The sequence below is a fragment of the Monodelphis domestica genome, chromosome 4 (assembly GCF_027887165.1).
Source record: "Monodelphis domestica isolate mMonDom1 chromosome 4, mMonDom1.pri, whole genome shotgun sequence".
Taxonomy (NCBI): domain Eukaryota; kingdom Metazoa; phylum Chordata; class Mammalia; order Didelphimorphia; family Didelphidae; genus Monodelphis; species Monodelphis domestica.
The window spans coordinates 341,315,214-341,336,542 of record NC_077230.1 but is presented as its reverse complement, the minus strand read 5'-3'; positions in this window follow the sequence as shown (position 1 = coordinate 341,336,542).

The following is a 21,329-nucleotide window of genomic DNA, read 5'->3' as shown; positions in this document are numbered from 1 at the left end:
TCTTTTATGGGGTGTGTACTGTGTGTGTGTATATATATACTTATATATATATATATGGGGTATACTGTGTATATATATATTATGGCATTAAAATATAAAAACTTGTTGCTATTATCCAATCATATATATATTATATATATATATATATATGTATATATACATATACATATATATATACATATTATTTGTTTCTGAGTTTCTAAACCTTTTCTGGGTCCTCTGCTGGCCTTTGGGTGTCATCTGTGGCTTGCACAAAAATCCCCTCCAAATTCCCACCCTCTCATTTCTTATGCTGATCTGCAAAATATGAAATCCTTGATAGAGAAAGTCACCATGTGGAAGGAATACCTGTATTTTATAAAGTGCTTGTACTTTATAACAGGATCAAGTGCTATACTTTATATAGTAGTTATACTTTTTTAGTAGTACACATAGCAGATGCTATTTACATGGTTATTTCTCTTCCCCTGATGCCCATTAAGGGGAAATAATTTGACCAACCTGCAGTCAAATAGCTAGAAAATAACAGAGCTAGAGCTAACACCGTGGGTTAATACAATACAAGCTCATTCTTCTCCATTTCTCTCAGGCTTGCCATCTCTAAAGGGGTTAGATTCAATTAGGTTCTTTTTAGCTATAATATTCTGACAACTAGGAGCATAGATTTTAAAGTAGAAAAGGACCTTAGAGGACCATGATCCAACTTCTTCACTTGAAGGATGAGGAAACTGAGTCCCAGAGAGAGTGACATAAGCAGCAAATGGCCGTATCAGGATTTGAACTTGGTATTTCTTTTCTTTTTTTTTTAACCCCCTATCTTTCATCTTTAGAATCAATGCTATGTATTGGTTCCAAGGCAGAAGAGAGGTAAGGGGCTGCGGCAATATGGGTTAAATGACTTGCCCAGGGTGACACAGTTTGAACTTGGGATTTCTGACTCCAAATCCAATGCTCATTCCATTATATGTTTGTTTTGATGGAAAATTGTGAATCTTGCTTCTCTTTCTTTAAGTGTCTCCTCCCAGGGCCTGAAGACCATCATCTTTCCTCCTGGATGGGAAACCAGAGGGAAAAATAAAACCAGGGTTAAGATGACTTGAGAAATTCCAAGCTGGCCCATGCCTTAGACTCTACACTCAGCCTAAAGCTAAAGCCAGTTTGAGGAAACCCCTGATAATCTCAGGAAGCTATTAAATGTTTAAACTCTTCTCATAAACTTTGCCAAAGGGCAAAGCACTTGCTGATAGAGATTAGTGTCCTGGACTCAGCCTGTACCACCCTATTTGCCACCCATTCGTCTATTGCGTGTCTAGGGCACACCCTTCTTGGCACCCCCTAGACTTAATACCCACAAAGCCACCCTGCCATTCAGCACAGTGGATAGAGTGTTGGGCCTGGAATTGAGAAGATCTGAAAAAACCTGGCCTGTGCCAATCGTAGGCAAGTCAATTCACTTCTGCTGTCTCAGTTTCCTCTGTCAGAGAGCCATGATAACAGCACCTGCCTCAGAGGACTGTGTTGAGAATTAAATAAATTAACTACTGTAAAAATGCTTATTAGAGGGCTTGGCATGTAGTAGGCACTTGATGAGTGCTTATCTCCTTCCCTCCATTATGCTCTGGAGGGCAAAGTCAACCTGTGCTGGTGGTTAATGTCTCCCAATGACTTGTGGTCATCTAATGTCCACTCATCGCTCTTTGGTTGGCTGTGGATCTTTCTTTTCATTTAATTTTAATTTTATTTACTGATTTGTTACTTTAAAATTCCCTGTTAACTCCCTGCACCCTTTAGAGAAGGCATCATTTGACAAAAAAGCTATTTGTCTATATAAAACTATACCTTATTTATTTCTATTTATCAGTTCTTTCTCTGGAATCTTTGTTAAGAGGACTGGGGCAGGGATTTTTAAACTGCAGGTCATTGTCAGTGTCCTTTGTGGCTGACTGTGAAGATAATTTTAAGGTTGTGACTTAAAATCTAGATTTAATTGACCTCCAGGGGAAATCCCAAATAAAATAACCCAAGTCAGTCTGGAAATTTATGGTAATTGAATTAATATAGAGGGAAAGGAATTTAAGGGGAAGGAGGAAAAAGGATATAGGATTTCTCCTGCCTGGCCAATGTAAAAAATGGAGACTTGAACCCAGGACTCCAGTCCCCAGAAGTCCTTGCTCACTTCCCAGAATGCTTTGTAATCACACTGAATTCTCACCTGGGTGAGATCACAAATTATTATTTAAAGGAGTTCTCCGCCTACTGAGGTCTCTTGCTGTTTCCACTTGCAAGCAGACAGGTCTCTTTCATGATGTAGGTGAGGTTGTGAATGGGCTCTTCTAGGCCTAGACACGTGCTTTTCTTACTTGTATATTCTTAATTTCTCAACCTTTAATAAACTCTAAAATTATAATACTTCTAGCAGAGAAACTAATTTTAACTGTCACAGTTATTTTAAATGATGATCTTTTTTACATTCCCCCGTGTTGTGGGTGTTTGTGTGCCAGGGGTGAGTTTAAAAATTCCCACCTCAAGGTCTCTGAAGAAGATTAGAGGCTTCTAAGAGGATAAAGTTGGAAAAGTAAAGGAGGGAAACTCAGCCAGAAACTCACCACCAAACCAGACAATAGCTTGTAGCAACGCTAAGATGCCTAAAGGCCCAGCACACTGCTATCAGCCAACTCTCAGCCGCAAAAGGTACCAGAGAAAGGGAATGAGCCAATATATAGACCTTTCACCCTTGTGTCCCCTCCTTTAAATGTCCATTCTTTTAGAGTTCTCATCTTCTTTGATTAGATTATATCTTTAGTTACTTAACACTTCTTTGTTAAGTTCACCTTTTGTGAGTTACTTAACCTTTTTGTGATTAATTTAACCTTTATAGTTACTTAACACCTTTTTGTATTAAGATCTTCAAATAGACTTATCTTAAAGTTCTAGCTTCACTATAAGGTAAGAGTTAAGTACCTTCATTGTTCAATCAGGAGATTACAACTTTATCTTCCCCTAAAGTACAGTCTAAGTAGGGTGGAGTAATTTAGAGTTCCCAAGACATTCCTGATTTTGTTAAACTAAGTATCTTCATTGTTACAATCAGAAAATAGCTAAATATAATCTTCACATAGCCCAAGCTTCTGCTCAGCTGAAAGTAAGTGATTTCTTTCTCCCTGAAATTCATAGAACTTTGTGGATCAAGAACTAACCTTGCAACAAGGAAGACACGGATTCCATTCTCCCTTCAGACACAGAATTGCTGAGTGACTTTGGAGAAGTCACTTAACCCAAGTACTCTAGACAATTCCAAATATTAATTGTAGAGAAAATATCCATCTGCATTGGCAATGGGAGTTTCCTCACCCAAGAGTGCCCTATACCAATTAAATCACAAGTCCAGAACTTTCATCTTTCCTGGAAATTTCCTCTGCCATACCAGGAGAGTTCTACCTGAGGACTTTTAAAATTTTATTTTCTTTTTTTAAACCCTTACCTTCCATCTTTGAATTAATACTGTGTATTGGTTTCAAGGCAGATGAGCTGTGAGGGTTAGGCAATGGGAGTGAAGTGACTTGTCCAGGATCACACACTTGGAAAATGTCTGAGGCCAGATTTGAACCTAGAACCTGCTGTCTCTAGGTCTGACTCTCAATCCACTGAGACACCTAGCTGCCCCATGAAGGCTTTTTTTAACCCTTACTTTCTGTCTTAGAATGAATACTGTGTATTGGTTCCAAGGTAGAAGAGTGGTAAGAGCTAGACAATGGGGTTTAAGTGACTTGCCCAGTTTCACACAACTAGGAAGTGTCTGAGGCCAGGTTTGAACCCAGGACCTCCCATCTCTAGTCCTGGTTTTCTGTCCACTGAGCAACCCAGCTGCCATCCCTTCTTCTTATTTTATTTTATTTTTTTTTTGACAACAGGTCCATCCCTCTTCCCACTGTACTATTCCCATGTTATATGCCTTAAGGAAATCAGTTGCATCTGTTTATTTTCTTTGCTACTCAAAGATAGTCCTTATTTTTAACACATTCCACCAATGTTCTAAGAGCCCATGTTTAGACAGAGTGTGATGATGGAATCACGTGCTCATGAGCTGTGTCAGTGGTCACAGGAGTGCATGCCAGACATTGAGCACAACCCATGAAAAGGCGCAGAGATGAAAGATGCAGTTTCTTGTGTAAGGAATAGAAAAAAGGGCCAGTGTGGGTAAGGAAGTAATATATAATAAATTTGGAAATATAAGTTTAAGCCTGATTGTGAAGGATTTAAAAAAGTAAATGAAGAAGCTTATAGCTGAACCTAGAGGCAATAGGGAGTCACTGGATTTTGAGTAGGGAGAGATTGCATGGTCAGATCATGGGGAAATCACTTTGGTAGCTAGGAGGGAGGCAGAGATTGGAAAGGGAAGTCTTGAGTCACCAAGGCCAATAAGGAGCTTATATTGAATGCAGGGAATAGGCAGAAAGCCAACTGAACTCTCTCATCATTCGCCTTCAAACAATTTAATTCCTCAAATCACATTTTGGAGCAACAAAGCCAAAAAAGGTCAAAGGGAGACATCCTTCCAGCATAAAACAACTTAGGAGGTCCACAAAAGAGTTCTGCGGGACTTCCGGTTAAGATGGCAGCTTAGAGAAAGCTCAAGTTCAGATCTCCGGAAAAAACCTTCCCGACCGATCTCAAACGATAAGCTCCTAAGGCGCCGAAATTCAAAACGATCAACAGCACAGACCCTGGGAACCCTCCTCCTGGACCTGGACCCGGTTCAAAAGGTACAGCTCCCCTCAAAAGCCAGAACCCGAGATCCCTCGGACCTCAGGGGTAGGAGCGCAGAGTCCAAGGCTCCCGGAAGCCGCAGCCCTGCCGGCTGGGCTCAGAGAGCAGAACCCTCAGGGCCTTCTACAGTCCCAGTGAAAGTTACTGCCTGGGGCTTCCGCTGCAGAGAGCTGGTCAAAACAACAGCAACCCTCAGGGCGGGCAAGACAGCCTCACGGGCTGGATCCTGCTATCCAAGTCTCAGTGAAAGTCCTTGCTCTCGGAGCTTGGGTTAGCTGCAGCCCATCCCCCGCAGGCCGACGAAACAGCCTCACGGCCAGCAATTCTGAAGGCAACTTCCTGAAAGCAACGTGGTCCGACCCTTCCATCCCAGTTCCAGTGAGGCATATTCAGTTTACCCCAGGGAAAGTCATAGAACCATCTGCCCAGGACTAAAGCCTCTGAACACCAGACAGAGACAAGAAAAGCCAATCCTCCACATTCAGAGATGGAAAACTCCACAGAAGCACAGAAGCCCCAAAATACCAAGAAAAATAAGAAGAAAGGGGCGACTTTGGACACATTCTATGGAGCCAAAATACAAAATACAGAGCAGATAGAAGATAATATAAAAGAAAATGCTCCAAAACCTTCCAAAGGAAATGGAAACTCTCCACAAACCTATGAAGAATTTGAATCAGAAATGACCAAAAAGATGGAAGCCTTCTGGGAGGAAAAGTTGGAAATAATGCAAAAGAAACTCACGCATCTACAAAACCAGTTTGACCAAACTGTAAAAGAAAACCAGGCTTTAAAGGCCAGAATCAGGCAGCTGGAAGACAACGATCGTGTAAAAGAGCAAGAATCAATAAAGCAAAGCCAAAATACCAAGAAATTAGAAGAGAACATAAAATATCTCACCGACAAGGTGATAGATCTGGAAAATAGGGGGAGAAGGGATAATTTAAGAATAATTGGACTCCCAGAAAAGCCAGAAATAAACACCAAACTGGACATGGTGATACAAGATATAATCAAAGAAAATTGCCCAGAGATTCTAGAACAAGGGGGCAATACAGCCACTGACAGAGCTCACAGAACACCTTCTACACTAAACCCCCAAAAGACAACTCCCAGGAATGTAATTGCCAAATTCCAAAGCTATCAAACAAAAGAAAAAATCCTACAGGAAGCCAGAAAAAGACAATTTAGATATAAAGGAATGCCAATCAGGGTCACACAAGACCTTGCAAGTTCTACTCTGAATGATCGTAAGGCATGGAACATGATCTTCAGAAAGGCAAGAGAGCTGGGTCTCCAACCAAGAATCAGCTACCCAGCAAAACTGACTATATACTTCCAAGGGAAAGTATGGGCATTCAACAAAATAGAAGACTTCCAACTTTTTGCAAAGAAAAGACCAGAGCTCTGTGGAAAGTTTGATACCGAAAATCAAAGAGCAAGGAATACCTGAAAAGGTAAATATTAAGGAAAGGGGAAAATGTTATCTTCTTCTTTTACTCAAACTCTCTTCTATAAGGACTACATTTATATCAACCTATGTATACTAATATGTGGGGAAAATGTAATGTATAAATAGGGGGTAAAGAAAGACCAAATAGAATAATGGTTCTCACACAAAGATTCATATGGGAAGGGGAGGGGAAGAAAACTCCTATAAGAAGGAGAGGAAGAGAGGGGGGGGGGGGGATTTACTTAAACCTCAATCTCAGGGAAATCAACTCTGAGAGGGAAAAACATCCAGATCCATTGGGATCTTGAATTCTATCTTACCCAACAAGGGTAAGGAGAAGGGAAAACCAAGGGGGGGAGGGGGAGAGGGAGAACAAAAAGGGAGGGAAAGAGAGGGGGGAAGGGGAGGGAACAAAAAGGGAGGGACTAAAAAGGGAAACATCAAGGGAGGGGACAAGGGGGACTGTTTCAAAGTAAATCACTGGACTAAAAGGTAGAGCCGAAGAAGAAAAGGTTAGAATTAGGGAAGGCAATCAAAATGCCAGGGAGTCCACAAATGACAATCATAACTTTGAACGTGAATGGGATGAACTCACCCATAAAACGTAGACGAATAGCAGAATGGATTAGAATCCAAAACCCTACCATATGTTGTCTTCAAGAAACACACATGAGGCGGGTTGACACCCACAAGGTCAGAATTAAAGGATGGAGTAAGACCTTCTGGGCTTCAACTGATAGAAAGAAGGCAGGAGTGGTAATCATGATATCCGATAAAGCCAATGCAAAAATAGACCTGATCAAAAGGGATAGGGAAGGTAATTATATTTTGTTAAAAGGGACTATAGACAATGAGGAAATATCATTAATCAATATGTATGCACCAAATAATATAGCACCCAAATTTCTAATGGAGAAACTAGGAGAATTGAAGGAAGAAATAGACAATAAAACCATACTAGTGGGAGACTTAAACCAACCATTATCAAATTTAGATAAATCAAATCAAAAAATAAATAAGAAAGAGGTAAAAGAAGTGAATGAAATCTTAGAAAAATTTGAATTAATAGACATATGGAGAAAAATAAATAGGGATAAAGAGGAATACACCTTCTTCTCAGCACCACATGGCACATTCACAAAAATTGACCATACATTAGGTCACAGAAACATAGCACACAAATGCAGAAAAGCAGAAATAATGAATGCAGCCTTCTCAGATCACAAGGCAATAAAAATAATGATTAGTAATGGTACATGGAAAACCAAATCTAAAACCAATTGGAAATTAAACAATATGATACTCCAAAACCGTTTAGTTAAAGAAGAAATCATAGAAACAATTAATAATTTCATCGAGGAAAATGACAATGGCGAAACATCCTTTCAAACCTTTTGGGATGCAGCCAAAGCAGTAATCAGAGGTAAATTCATATCCCTGAATGCTTATATTAACAAACAAGGGAGAGCAGAGATCAATCAATTGGAAATGCAAATGAAAAAACTGGAAAGCGATCAAATTAAAAACCCCCAGCAGAAAACCAAATTAGAAATCCTAAAAATTAAGGGAGAAATTAATAAAATCGAAAGTGATAGAACTATTGATTTAATAAATGAGACAAGAAGCTGGTACTTTGAAAAAACAAACAAAATAGACAAGGTACTGGTCAATCTAATTAAAAAAAGGAAGGAAGAAAAGCAAATTCACAGCATTAAAGATGAAAAGGGGGACAGCACCTCTGATGAAGAGGAAATTAAGGCAATCATTAGAAATTACTTTGCCCAATTATATGGCAATAAATACACCAATTTAGGAGAAATGGATGAATATATACAAAAATACAAACTGCCTAGACTAACAGAAGAGGAAATAGAATTCCTAAATAATCCCATATCAGAAATTGAAATCCAACAAGCCATCAAAGAACTTCCTAAGAAAAAATCCCCAGGGCCTGATGGATTCACCTGTGAATTCTATCAAACATTCAGAGAACAGTTAATCCCAATACTACACAAACTATTTGACATAATAAGCAAAGAGGGAGTTCTACCAAACTCCTTTTATGACACAAACATGGTACTGATTCCAAAACCAGGCAGGTCAAAAACAGAGAAAGAAAACTATAGGCCAATCTCCCTAATGAATATAGATGCAAAAATCTTAAATAGGATACTAGCAAAAAGACTCCAGCAAGTGATCAGAAGGATCATTCACCATGATCAAGTAGGATTCATACCAGGGATGCAGGGCTGGTTCAACATTAGGAAAACCATCCACATAATTGACCACATCAACAAGCAAACTAGCAAGAACCACATGATCATCTCAATAGATGCAGAAAAAGCTTTTGATAAAATACAACACCCATTCCTATTAAAAACACTAGAAAGCATAGGAATAGAAGGGTCATTCCTAAAAATAATAAACAGTATATATCTAAAACCAACAGCTAATATCATCTGCAATGGGGATAAACTAGATGCATTCCCAATAAGATCAGGAGTGAAACAAGGATGCCCATTATCACCTCTACTATTTGACATTGTACTAGAAACACTAGCAGTAGCAATTAGAGAAGATAAAGGAATTGAAGGCATCAAAATAGGCAAGGAGGAGACCAAGTTATCACTCTTTGCGGATGACATGATGGTCTACTTAAAGAATCCTAGAGATTCAACCAAAAAGCTAATTGAAATAATCAACAACTTTAGCAAAGTTGCAGGATACAAAATAAACCCACATAAATCATCAGCTTTTCTATATATCTCCAACACAGCTCAGCAGCAAGAACTAGAAAGAGAAATCCCATTCAAAATCACCTTAGACAAAATAAAATACCTAGGAATCTATCTCCCAAGACAAACACAGGAACTATATGAACACAACTACAAAACACTCGCCACACAACTAAAACTAGACTTGAACAAATGGAAAAACATTAACTGCTCATGGATAGGACGAGCCAATATAATAAAAATGACCATCCTACCCAAACTTATTTATCTATTTAGTGCCATACCCATTGAACTACCAAAATACTTCTTCACTGATTTAGAAAAAACCATAACAAAGTTCATTTGGAAGAACAAAAGATCAAGGATATCCAGGGAAATAATGAAAAAAAACACACATGATGGGGGCCTTGCAGTCCCTGACCTAAAACTATATTACAAAGCAGCAGTCATCAAAACAATTTGGTACTGGCTAAGAAACAGAAAGGAAGATCAGTGGAATAGACTGGGGGAAAGCGACCTCAGCAAGACAGTATACGATAAACCCAAAGATCCCAGCTTTTGGGACAAAAATCCACTATTCGATAAAAACTGCTGGGAAAATTGGAAGACAGTGTGGGAGAGACTAGGAATAGATCAACACCTCACACCCTACACCAAGATAAATTCAAAATGGGTGAGTGACTTAAACATAAAGAAGGAAACCATAAGTAAATTGGGTAAACATAGAATAGTATACATGTCAGACCTTTGGGAGGGGAAAGGCTTTAAAACCAAGCAAGATATAGAAAGAATCACAAAATGTAAAATAAATAATTTTGACTACATCAAACTAAAAAGCTTTTGTACAAACAAAACCAATATAACTAAAATCAGAAGGGAAACAACAAATTGGGAAAAAATCTTCATAGAAACCTCTGACAAAGGTTTAATTACTCATATTTATAATGAGCTAAATCAATTGTACAAAAAATCAAGCCATTCTCCAATTGATAAATGGGCAAGGGAAATGGATAGGCAGTTCTCAGATAAAGAAATCAAAACTATTAACAAGCACATGAAGAAGTGTTCTACATCTCTTATAATCAGAGAGATGCAAATCAAAACAACTCTGAGGTATCACCTCACACCTAGCAGATTGGCTAACATTACAGCAAAGGAAAGTAATGAATGCTGGAGGGGATGTGGCAAAATAGGGACATTAATTCATTGCTGGTGGAGCTGTGAAATGATCCAACCATTCTGGAGGGCAATTTGGAACTATGCCCAAAGGGTGCTAAAAGAATATCTACCCTTTGACCCAGCCATAGCACTGCTGGGTCTGTACCCCAAAGAGATAATGGACACAAAGACTTGTACAAAAATATTCATAGCTGCGCTCTTTGTGGTGGCCCAAAACTGGAAAACGAGGGGATGCCCATCAATTGGGGAATGGCTGAACAAACTGTGGTATATGTTGGTGATGGAATACTATTGTGCTAAAAGGAATAATAAAGTGGAGAAGTTCCATGGAGACTGGAACAACCTCCAGGAAGTGATGCAGAGCGAGAGGAGCAGAACCAGGAGAACATTGTACACAGAGACTAATACACTGTGGTATAATCGAACATAATGGACTTCTCCATTAGTGGCGGTGTAATGTCCCTGAACAACTTGCAGGGATCCAGGAGAAAAAAACACCATTCATAAGGAAAGGATAAACTATGGGAGTGGAAACGCCGAGAAAAAGCAACTGCCTGAATACAGAGGTTGAGGGGACATGACAGAGGATGGACTCTAAATGAACACTCTAATGCAAATACTATCAACAAAGCAATGGGTTCAAATCAAGAAAACATCTAATGCCCAGTGGACTTACGCGTTGGCTATGGGGGGTGGGGGGGGGAGGAAAAGAAAATTATGGAAATGATCAAATAAAATATATTTAAAAAAAAAAAAAAGAGTTCTGCAACACCCGGATGGGAGCCAGCACACCAGCAAGAGCAGTAGCCAGTGGCCTTGGAGGTGCTCAGCAACAGCAACTTCAGGAGCTCTTAGGTCAGAGATAGTAAGGGGTCTTATAACTGGTCAGAAAGAGATTAGAGAAGACCCTTTGCTATCACTGGGTACAGCTGGTACTGCTTGGCATTTCTATTGTCCACATGCAGTTCTGAGGCCCAGAGGAGCACCAGTGGTCAGTCAGAAGGGATCAGGGACCCAGGTCCCAGGCAAAGAGCAGTCTAGCACTTGTGGCTGCAGGAGAGCAGGAGACCTGGTCACAGTTCCAAATCCAAGAGGAATACTAGTGCTTTTGGCTGCAGAGAAGCAGGGGCCTTTTCTAGGTAAAAACCAGAGCACAGATCAAGAGAGCAGTGACCATACCTCTCCCTGGATCAAACCATATTGAAAGCACTGAAAACTTATAGACCTCTAGAATTAGCTCTGAAAATAGCAGCACCAAAAAGTCTAAAGTTTGGGATAATGTCCAACCCAAAGTGAGCAGAGCCTAATTTTAACATAAAATTCAAAGTCAAGAAATACACTGGCATCAAACTGTACTATAAAGCAGTGGTCATCAAAACAATATGGTACTGGCTAAGAGACAGAAAAGAGGATCAGTGGAATAGACTTGGGGTAAGTGACCTCAGCAAGACAGTCTATGATAAGCCCAAAGGTCACAGCCTTGGGGACAAAAATCCACTACTTGATAAAAACTGCTGGGAAAATTGGAAGACAGTATGGCAGAGATTGGGTTTGGATCAACATCTCACACCCTACACCAAGATAATCTCAGAATGGGTGAATGACTTGCATATAAAGAAGGAAACTATAAGAAAATTAGGTGAACACAGAATAGTATACGTGTCAGATCTTTGGGAAAGGAAAGATTTTAAGACCAAGAAAGAGTTAGAAAAAAAAACACAAAATGTAAAATAAATAATTTTGATTACATTACATTAAAAGATATTTGTACAAACAAAACCAATGCAACCAAAATTAGAAGGGAAGCAACAAGTTGGGGAAAAAATCTTCATAACAAAAACCTCTGACAAAGTTCTAATTACTCAAGAGTAATTACTACTAATTACTACAAGAGCTAAATCAATTGTACGAAAAATCAAGCCATTCCCCAATTGATAAATGGGCAAGGAACATGAATAGGCAATTTTAAGATAAAGGAATCAAAACTATTAATAAGCATATGAAAAAGTATTCTAAATCTCTTATAATCAGAGAGATGCAAATCAAAACAACTCTGAGGTTATCACCTCACACTTAGCAGATTGGCTAACATGACAGCAAAGGAAAGTAATGAATGTGGGAGGGGATGTGGCAAAGTTGGGACATTAATGCACTGCTGGTGGAGTTGTGAATTGATCCAACCATTCTGGAGGGCAATTTGGAACTATGCCCAAAGGGTGCTAAAAGACTGTATGCCCTTTGATCCAGCCATAGCACTGCTGGGTTTGTACCCCAAAGAGATAATAAGGAAAAAGACTTGTACAGGAATATTCATAGCTGCACTCTTTGTGGTGGCAAAAAATTGGAAAATGACAGGATGCCCTCCAATTGGGGAATGGCTGAACTAATTTGTGGTATATGTTGGTGATGGAATACTACTGTGCTCAAAGGAATAACTGGAGGAATTCCATGTGAACTGGAACAACCTCCAGGAATTGATGCAAAGTGAAAGGAGCAGAACCAGGAGAACATTGTACACAGAGTCTGATACGCTGTGGTATAATCGAATGTAATGGACTTCTCCATTGGTGGCAATGCAGTGATCCTGAACAACTTGGAAGGATTTATGAGAAAATGAGAAAGAAAAACTATCCACATTCAGAGGAAAAACTGTGGGAGCAGAAACACAGAAGAAAAATAACTGCTTGATTACATGGGTCAAGGGGGATATGATTGGGGATGTAGATTCCAAATGATCATCCTAATGCAAACATTGACAACATGGAAATGGGTTTTGATCAAGGGCTTGTAAAACCCAGTGTAATTGTGCATCAGCTACAGGAAGGGATGAGGGGAGGGGAGGGAAAGAATATGATTCTTGTAACCAAGGAATAATGTTCTAAATTGACTAATTAAATAAAATTTAAAAAAAAAGAAATAGACTGGCACAATGAGTAAACAAAAAGAAAGAAAGAAAGAAAGAAAGAAAGAAAGAAAGAAAGAAAGAAAGAGAGAAAGAGAGAGAGAGAAAGAGAGAAAGAGAGAAAGAGAGAAAGAGAGAAAGAGAGAAAGAGAGAAAGAGAGAAAGAGAGAAAGAAAGAAAGAAAGAAAGAAAGAAAGAAAGAAAGAAAGAGAGAGAGAGAGAAAGAGAGAGAGAGAGAGAGAAAGAGAGAAAGAAAGAAAGAAAGAAAGAAAGAGAAAAAGAAAGAAAGAAAGAAAGAAAGAAAGAAAGAAAGAAAGAGAAAAAGAAAGAAAGAAAGAAAGAAAGAAAGAAAGAAAGAAAGAAAGAAAGAAAGAAAGAAAGAAAGAAAGAAAGAGAGAGAGAGAGAGAGAGAGAGAGAGAGGGGGAGGGAGGGAGGGAGGGAGGGAGGGAGGAGGAAGGAAGGAAGGAAGGAAGAAGAAGAAAGAAAGAAAGAAAGAAAGAAAGAAAGAAAGAAAGAAAGAAAGAAAGAAAGAAAGAAAGAAAGAAAGAAAGAAAGAAAGAAAGAAAGAAAGAAAGAAAGAAAGAAAGAAAGAAAGAAAGAAAGAAAGAAAGAAAGAAAAAAAGAAAGAAGGGAGGGAGGAAGGAAGGAAAAGAAAAAAGAAGAAATTGAGCACAAAAAGTTACTATGGTGGCAAAGAAGACCAAGACTTAAACTCTGAAGAAAATAAGCAAAGTCTTGAAGAAAATTGCTAATTAGACCCAAGTTCAACAAGAATTCCTGGAAGAGTTAAAGAAACATAAGAATGATAGAGGAAAAGTTGGGGAAAGAAATGAGAGTAATAGAAAAAACTATGAAGAGAAAATTAACAATCTGGTAAAAGACCAACAAAATTGCTGAAGAAAATAACATCTTAAAAAACAAAATTGGTCTACTGATAAAAGAGGCACATAAATTCACTAAAGAATATTTTAAAAAGCAGGAAAGGGGGACAGTTGGGTAGCTCAGTGGATTGAGAGCCAGGCCTAGAGATAGGAGGTCCTGGATTCAAATATGTCCTCATTCACTTCCTAGTTATGTGACCCTGGATAAGTCACTTAATCCCTTCTCCTAGCCCTCACTGCTCCTCTGCCTTGGAACTAATACACAATATTGATTCTAAGATAGAAGGTAAGGGTTTGTTTGTTTGTTTGCTTTTTTATGGTAGTGCCCTTGACAAAAATAGGGAAGTTTATAAAGGGAATGAGTGTGTGAGTGTGTGCTTGAGAGCTGTGATGCTTAGACTGCCCCTATTTCTTCTGGGCTTTGAGTTTTACTGAGAAGGCTTTGCTGGCATCTGTCTTATAAGGCAGGTAGTGCCAAGGTTATCTTGATTTTAGAGATCAATCCATATTGCTTACATATATGCCTGATCACCCAGAGACACATGACTACAATCATAACTTTATACACATTTTCCAGTGTGAATTTAATATAAATTGTGGCCCCTTGTTCTGTTCAAAAACCCCTTTTTGGTTGATATCAGCCCCATCCTTTGAGCAACCACACACATTACTATGGGAGGATGCCAGAGGGCTGCAGAGCTTCCTGGCTTAAGGAAGGAGCCGGCAGAAGTCCCCCCAGTGACAGATGGCATGTCCCAAAGTCAAGACCTGGATCTGGACTGAGGATGTGCCTGGTCAATTAGAGTCCCAGGAGGAGAGGAGTAAACAGGATTTATAAGAAAGTGGCACAGGAAGCCGGCTCTCTCTCTCCCTTTTCTGGAGCAGTTAATGCTTGGCATACACTGCCTTATCTGGAGTCCAGCCAGTCACTCAAGTGGATACAGCCCGGCCACTTGGAGCTCAAGCAGAGGAAGTGTGGAAGAGGTTTTTAGTTAGGTGCAGCCAGGTAATCACATGATCTTTCTCTCTTTCCCTCTCTGTGTCTCTGTCTGTCTGTCTCTGTCTCTCTCTCTCTCTCCTTTTTGTCTCTTCTCTCTCCTTTCTCTCTATCTCTCACACTCTCTGTCTACCTCTCTGTTTCTTTGTCTCTCCCTTTCTGTGTCTCTGTTCTGTCTCTCTCCTCTCGCTGTTTCTCTATCTGTCTCTCTCCTTTCTGTACTTTCTCTCTTTCTGTTTCTTCTCTCTGTCTTTCTCTGTGTCTCTCTCTGTCTCTGCCTCTCTGTCTCTGTCTCTGCCTCTTTGTCTCTCCCCCTCCCTTCCTCTATTCTCCTTTTCTACCTTTACTAATAAATAATTATAATTAGTATACAGGCTTCAGATAATTTTTATCATAACTGTACCTAATGATATATGGACACATGTACCTATTTACAAGTACACACACATGTGATTATTAATTTTTATGTTTTTAAATTTTTAAGTAATTAATTTAGAATATTTTCCCATGGTTACATGATTCATATTCTTTCCCTCCCCTTCTCCCAATCCCCTCCTGTAGCCGATGAACAACTGCACTGGGTTTTACATGTGTCATTGATCAAGACCTATTTCCATATTATTAATATTTGCTGTAGGGTGATTGTTTAGAGTCTATGTCCCCCATCATATCCCCATCAACACATATATGTGATTATAATGGAATACTATTGCTCCATAAGAAATGATTGATGAACAAGATGATTTCAGAAAAAATTGGAAAGACATATGAATTGATGCAAGGTGAAGGGTGCAGAACCAGAAGAACACTGTAAACAGTAACAGAAATGTTGTACAATGATCAACTGTGAAGGACTAAACTATTATCATCATTGCAAAAATCCAAGACAACCCCAAGGTCTCATGATGAAAAATGCTATCCACTGCCAAAGAAGGAACTGTTAAGAGTTTGAATGTATATCAAGCCATACCATTTCTTGCCTTATTTCCTTCATGATTTTTTTCTTACATGTGTGATATACCTTCTTTCACAATATGAGGAAAATGGATGTGTGTATTGTATGACAACACTGCAATAGCCTATATCAGATTGTTTACTGTCTGGGGAGAGGAGAGAGGAGGAAGGGCAGAAGAAAATTTGCGTTGCAAAACGTCAAAAAACAATTATCAAAAAAAAAAATTTGTTTCTACATCTAATTAAAAAATAAAAGGAATAGAAATTTTTAAGCAAGTACACAAACACAAATTAACTCAGAAACACATATATAATAATTACACCTTCTCTTCTCTCTGCATCTCCTCCTCACTACCTATGCACAGAGAGAAATTAAACTGCACTCCAATGCATCTCTTTCCCATCTCCCACCAGTGCCCAACATATAGTGACAAGCAGAGCATCTCTGTCACACAGCCCAGGGAGAATTTTGTCTCCTTAAATTGGTGCAAGCTACCTCAGGAAACCTCAGTCAAGCACTGCAATTTAACTACCACAGTTAGATGCAAAGTTTGGGGAAAACTTGGTCCAGACCAGGAAAATCTTACTCTGTCAAAGGTCTAGGTGGCTCAGATTCAGAAGGAGAACAGTAACAACTTGGGGAAATCAGGAAAGGCTTCATGAAGGTGGTGACCCTTGAGCAGACACTGGGAGGAAGCTAAGGATTCTAGGAGGTAGAGGTAAGGAGGGAGAGACAGCATTGCAGGGAATGGAGACAGCCTGTGTGGTGGCATGCTTAATAAACACCTGTTGGATTGAGTTGAATTGTTTTGAATTGAATGTATGCCAAGCTGGGTAAATGCCAGCTTCTCTTCTCTCTCCAAAATGGACCCACACCCTGAGTTATGGAACAACATTAACAGCTTTGTGAATCTGTGTGTTCCATCTGAGACCATCATGGGCCTTTCATCACAGATTAGTCATGGTTGTATAGATGAGACTGAAACCAATCCAGGATGCTTGGCATCTCCCAGCCTGTTCTCCATGCATGGCCTTACTCTGCTGGCTCTTTGAAGATGTTTGGGAAGTAGTATGATGCATTGAAAAGAGCATTAGCTCCAGAGTCAAAGGATCTAGGTTGAAATCCCAACCTGTGTGTCTTTAGGCAAGTCACTTAACTTCATGAACCTCAGTTTCCCCAGCTGCAAAAAAAACAAACAAACAAACAACAAAGGTTGGCTTCTGAGTCCCAACCCTGTAATCCCAATGAGCCTCCCTGGGCTGCCATCTCTTCATATATTCATGAAGGAACTGAATTAAATGACCTCTAAGATCACTTCTCATTCCAGATTTATAGGAATAGGCACTGAACCTGTGGTTTCATGGGGCTCAATAAATATTTCTTATTGATTTGTGATTTGTTTAAAGGGGGGCATTCTTTCCACCAACATAGTTAGAAATCCTTCACTGTCTTAGGAGGTTTCATGAATTTGTGGTGTGCCCCACACCATTTATCCTCTGTTGGCCAGTCTTTGATGATGAGCCTCTTTATACTTAGGCTGGTCCTTGAGTGATTGGCACAGTTTATGCTAGGCTAATAGTTGGATATTTTACAGACCATGAGGTCTTTCTAAGACTTGCCCCAGCCAATAAAGGATTCAAGAGCCCAGAGCCCCTTCTGCTCCATGTCATGATGAGACATTGGAGGATGACTTTAATGGAGGCAGTACATTTTAGTTGGATTTAATAGATTGATAATGATTGGATAAATAGACAGAAAAGATGGGCAGAAAGAGAGAAAGATGATTGGATGGCTAGATAGATGATTATGAGAAAGAGAGAGAACTTATTAAGCACTTAATGTTTGCCTGGCACTGTGCTGAACATGGGGAGACAAATACAAGGAAACAAGATAGTCCCTGCCCTCAAAAAAGCCACATTCTAATGGAGGAAGACAGCACATAAAGATGACCTGAATAGTGTGGTGGGAAGGAGGAATGCAAGAGTTAGAAGCATGTTGTGAAGTTGGCTAAGAAATGGCATGGAACCAATGTAACCAAAATTAGAAGGGAAGCAACAAATTGGAAAACAATCTTCATAACAAAAACCTCTGACAAAGGTCTAATTACTCAAATTTATAAAGAGCTAAATCAATTGTACAAAAAGTCAAGCCATTCTACAATTGATAAATGGGCAAGGGACATGAATAGGCAGTTTTCAGCCAAAGAAATCAATACCATTAATAAGCACATGAAATATGTGTTCTAAATCTCTTATAATCAGAGAGATGCAAATCAAAACAACTCTGAGGTATCACCTCACACCTAGCAGATTGGCTAACATGACAGCTATGGAAAGTAATGAATGCTGGAGGGGATGTGGCAAAGTGGGCACACTGATTCATTGCTGGTGGAGTTGTGAATTGATCCAACCATTCTGGAGGACAATTTGGAACTATGACCAAAGGGTGATAAAAGACTGTCTGCCCTTTGATCCAGCCATAGCACTGCTGGGTTTGTACCCCAAAGAGATAATAAGGAAAAAGACTTGTACAAGAATATTCATATCTGTGCTCTTTGTGGTGGCAAAATATTGGAAAATGAGGGGATGCCCTTCAATTGGGGAATGACTGAACCAATTGTGGTATATGTTGGTGATGGAATACTACTGTGCTAAAAGGAACAATAAAGTGGAGGAATTCCATGGAGACTGGAACGACCTCCAGGAAGTGATGCAGAGTGAGAGGAGCAGAACCAGGAAAACATTGTACACAGAGACTCAATCGTATGTAATGGACTTCTCCATTAGTGTCAGTGCAATGTCCCTGAACAACCTGCAGGGACCAAGGAGAAAAAAACACTACCCACAAGCAGAGGACAAACGGTGGGAATAAAAACAAGGAGGAAGGACAATTGCTTGACTACAAGCTATGGAGGGGAATATGAAGGAGGAGAGACTCTGAATGAACCCTCTACTATGGAAACCAATAGCATGGAAATGGGCTCTGGTTGAGGAAGCATGTGATACCCAATGGGGGGAGGGGGGAAAAAAGGTAATCTTTGTTTCTAATGAATAATGTTGGAAAATTACCAGATAAAATAAACACTTTAAAAAAAGAAAAAAGAAATGGCATGGAAGCCCAGTTCCCAGAAAGATAAGGCAAATAGTTCCCCCCTGGTTTCCCTAGTTTCCAACCTCATCCCACCCCTGATGGGAGGAGATGAGGATGATGGCCTGAACATAGGTGTCATGGTAAAGAGATGACAGAGAAGTATGCATGAGATTTTTATCTGAGCATAACTAGCTAGAGAAAAGTCCTGGTGACAAAGAGCTCTGTGTCCATTGTCCATGGAGTGGAAGGTCCAACTAAATTTGGATGCAGAAGAAAACTAACTGTACTCCTTTTTAGGGAAATTTAGTGGGAAACTCTGTATGAGAAAGTAAGGACTTTGTTATTCCCTTAATAGGTAAATTATAGCAATAGATAAGGAATGTCCTTAAAAATACCATAGCATGTTGTTTGTGTCATGCCAATTGTCCTGTCTTACCTTGTATTCCAATTATTTGTTTACTTGTCAAATCACCTATACCAGACTACCAGGACAGGGCTATTTTTGCTCATCAAAATAGGTCCCTTAGTACCTCTATTACCCAATAACATCGCCTCCTTTGAGGGTCATTCAATCTATATTTACTACCCAAACAAGATTCTGGTGGTTGTTATCTACCAGCCTCCAAGACATTCTCCTTCCTTCCCCAATATATTCAATACCTTACTCATAGTCTTTCTCACTTCCTCAACTCCTACCTTCACACTAGGAAATTTCTACATACTTATGTATATATATAAAACATATGTTAAAACATGTACATGTTGAATACTGTTGCAAGGGAATGCTTAGTGCATAAGAATCATTCACAAGTGCATGAGATCAGAATCTTTCCTGGAGCCTGGTGGAGTGGAATCCCTGAGGGACAGTTGAGCAACAGATTCTCTCTCTGAACCTGGGAGAGGAAGGAGACCGGTGTGTTTTTTCTGAAGCAGCTAGAGAATCATCTTTCAAGGTACAAGTCTGTGACTATCTTTTGCTGTGGATAAGAAGTCAGACTTCAGTCTTCTGATGGACAGACATTGAGAAGCTATACAACTGGGGAACTACGATTTGTGAACATATCTTCTGGGATTCTTGGATTTTGCTCACCAAGGACTCTTTTGTAAGATACTGGTCCCTGTTAGACTTTGCCTTTAGATAACTTAGAGATTAGATAGAATGAGTCAGATAGTATATATATTTATTGGGTAAAAGAAGTTAAGATTTCTCCCTTATCCCTTTCCTTCCTTTCTCCCTTCTCCCTCTCTACTAAATAAAATCAAAATATTTAAATGTTATTCCCCTTGTGTTAATTCCCTAAAACCCCTCCAAATCTAATTGTACTATTTCAATACATAAATACATCTCCAAATACCTCACAATTCTTTAATTTACTCATTTTCCTACACCTTCTTCTCAGCTACTCATATAGTCATTCCAATCAGCTCCATATTCAAGCTCTGAAAATCCTTCATTTGATCAAAATTTGTTGTCATTTCACTTCTCCCTCTGCCTTGCAGCTCTAAATCCTATTCTTCATCCATAATGTGACCTCTAATCCCTTGACCCTTTGGCTCTTTCTTGGGCCCTCACCTCTTCACTGGCCTATATTCTCCTCCCTTCCTCATTTTGACTTCTTGGTGAACCAGTTCAGCTCTGCATTGTCCTCCTCTTCTCTGAAATCACTTGACCCCTTCTCTTATGAAAGATGTTGCCCTGCCAAACCTCAGCCTTGAAGTACTCTCACTTCTCACTTTCTACTACCTTCATTTCTACCTATATATCACTAAATAAAATGAAGAAAAGAATGAACCCATGCTGACCATGTTCTCTACAAATTTATGTTCCATAATCTCATGGACTCTCACCATAATGGAATTTCCTTGCACTTCTCTAATCAATTCATTTTCCCACTCAGCACAGAAGCTTTCCAGAGATTTCTTATACTTCCTCAAGTTTTCCATAGTGCACTGTCTTCACATCTTCCCAGCTGAGAATCTTCAGGCTGTTTCCTGGTCTTCCTCATCCTCAAAAAACCACCTATCTCTGCTGTTGTCTCTCCTCCCTAAACTCCTTGAGATAATTTATATTAAGTATCTTTGCTTCTCGTCTCATTCTCTTCTTAATTCTCTGTAGTTTGGCTTTGAAATTGATCATTCAACTGAAACTACTCTCTCCAAAGTCAGCAATGATCTCTCTCTCTCTCTCTCTCTCTCTCTCTCTCTCTCTCTCTCTCTCTCTCTCTCTCTCTCTAAGTTACCAGTGCATTTTTAAATGAGTTTTTATTGATATTTTCTGTTTCTTACATCACAGTAGAATCCCATGTATCCTGCTCTGTCTCCCTCCCAGAGAACCACCCCATATCACAAATAGTATTTTTGGATAGGAA